The sequence below is a fragment of the Dunckerocampus dactyliophorus genome, unplaced genomic scaffold (assembly GCF_027744805.1).
Source record: "Dunckerocampus dactyliophorus isolate RoL2022-P2 unplaced genomic scaffold, RoL_Ddac_1.1 HiC_scaffold_152, whole genome shotgun sequence".
NCBI classification, from domain to species: domain Eukaryota; kingdom Metazoa; phylum Chordata; class Actinopteri; order Syngnathiformes; family Syngnathidae; genus Dunckerocampus; species Dunckerocampus dactyliophorus.
Window position 1 is genome coordinate 22501 of NW_026559847.1, and position 2270 is coordinate 24770.

The following is a 2270-nucleotide window of genomic DNA, read 5'->3' on the forward strand; positions in this document are numbered from 1 at the left end:
CTGACGCGCGGGGCCCGGCGAGGCGCCCTGCAACCCCGGGGAAGGGGAGAGGGTACGGAGAGGAGCGGGAGCTCGATAGACGGCGAGGAGGCGGGAACGCAGCGAGGGAGGCGGGAGGGGACGGCACCGCGCCGCCAAACCCCGGAAACCTCGGAGGTACGCCCAGCGAAACCGGATGAAGGGGCACCGGGGGGAACCGTAACAGGGTCGCGGGCGGGACGGAGGCGGCCGGAGCCGCACGCCGCGCGCCGCGCCGCCGCTTCGGACGCCGGGGGCCTCGAAACCCGTGCCTTTTCTTCCTCTTTCCAGCCAGCTTGCTCTACGGTCTGCACTTAAGGGGACGAAGGCCCGCGGAGGGCCTGCGACACCCCAGCCGCGGGAGCGTAGGCCGAGCGGCCGCCCCCCGCCCGGAGGGCGGGGGGTTGGGCCGGCCTCGTCCGTACTCCCGATTGATTGCCAAGCGACGCTCAGACAGGCGTGGCCCCGGGAGGGACCCGGGGCCGCAAGGTGCGTTCGAAGTGTCGATGATCAATGTGTCCTGCAATTCACATTAGTTCTCGCAGCTAGCTGCGTTCTTCATCGACGCACGAGCCGAGTGATCCACCGCTAAGAGTTGTCAGAGGGGTTTTTGGTGGGCTTGCCACACAAGTGAGTTGGGGGACGGCGCGCCCTCCCTCCCGGGCAGCAGAGGGCGGCCGGCTTCGCCTCAAAAGCCAAGATCATGACAAGGGGGTGAAGATGCCGGTTCGGGGGGGTCGGGTGGGACGAGGGCGCTCGAGCAGAGTACCCCCGCGGTCCTCCCTTCCCCCCGCCCCGCCGCCAGGCGGCGGGTTGGCTCGCCGAGGCCGCGGCGCCCGTCGGAACGCAGCCCGCCCGCGCCGGACCGGCGGTGGCCGCGGGGGACCACCTCCGCCGTACGCGGGCGGGACGGAGCCCGCCGTGCGAACGCGCGCCTCCGCAGAGGCTCGTCCGGGGCCGCGGCGCCCGTCGGAGCAGAGCCCGCCCGCGCCGGACCGGCGGTGGCCGCGGGGGACCACCTCCGCCGTACGCGGGCGGGACGGAGCCCGCCGTGCGAACGCGCGCCCGCGGAGGCCGCGGCGCCCGTCGGAGCAGAGCCCGCCCGCGCCGGACCGGCGGTGGCCGCGGGGGACCACCTCCGCCGTACGCGGGCGGGACGGAGCCCGCCGTGCGAACGCGCACCTCCGCGGAGGCCGCGGCGCCCGTCGGAGCAGAGCCCGCCCGCGCCGGACCGGCGGTGGCCGCGGGGGACCACCTCCGCCGTACGCGGGCGGGACGGAGCCCGCCGTGCGAACGCGCACCTCCTCGGACGAGGAGGGGCCGCGGGCGCCTCCGGCCGGAGCCGGAGACTTTGAACTCGCGCAGAGTACCCGCGGGCCCCCCGGTCTTCTGTTCCGGGGTGTTCCGTGAAGGCGCCCGCGGCGCCCGTCGGGCCGGAGCCCGCCGTGCGGCCGCGCGCACCTCCTTCTTTCCAGCTGGAATGCTGTGTCCGGGGACGACAAGGTCACGGGCGCTCCGGCCGGGGCCGGAGACATTAAACTCCCCTCCTCCCTCCGGAGGAGGGAGGCGAGTTGAGTACCCGCGGCCCCCCCGCCGGGTGGCGGGGTAAAGGTTATGGTTCCGTAAGGCGCGACGCCCGCCGGGACGCCCGCCCGCGCCGGACCGGCGGTGGCCGCGGGGGACCACCTCCGCCGTACGCGGGCGGGACGGAGCCCGCCGTGCGACCGCGCACCTCGGGCGGGCCTCCCGGGGGAGGGCCCGCCGTCGGTCCTGGGGGGGGGTAACACAGTGGCGCAGGAGAAGGAGACGTCGTGGGAGGCCACGTGGGAGCGAGCGTGGGAGCGAGCGTGGGAGCCGGCCTGCCGGTGGGGCCGGGGAGCGAACGGCGGCAGGCGGCGGGGCGCGTCGGGACGCCCGCCCGCCCGCGCCGGACCGGGGGAGCCGGAGCCCCTCCGCCGTACGCGTGCGGGCGGGACGGAGCCCGCCGCGCCGCCGCACACTCTGCACACTCGAACGCACGCCCGAGTCCCGAAGGGCAGGCGACAACCACGCCACGCCACGCCACGCCACGCCACGACACGCCGCGCACACGCACGCCGCCGTCCTGGCCTGCGCCGGCCTCCGGGGGCCAGGGCGCGTGGCCGTCGGCCCGCCGGGACGCCCGCCCGCCCGCGCCGCCCGCGCCCGGACCGGGGGAGCCGGAGCCCCTCCGCCGTAACGCGTGCGTGCGGGCGGGACGGAGCCCGCCGTGC

At 76.8% G+C, this 2270-nt stretch overlaps 1 non-coding gene across 1 annotated transcript; it reads right to left on the reverse strand.

Annotated features, from left to right (window-relative positions):
* Positions 1 to 461: 461 nt before the first annotated feature.
* Positions 462 to 615, reverse strand: LOC129174683 (5.8S ribosomal RNA). Its single transcript, XR_008567675.1, has one exon. It is a non-coding gene; the product is annotated as a 5.8S ribosomal RNA (ribosomal RNA).
* Positions 616 to 2270: the final 1655 nt, after the last annotated feature.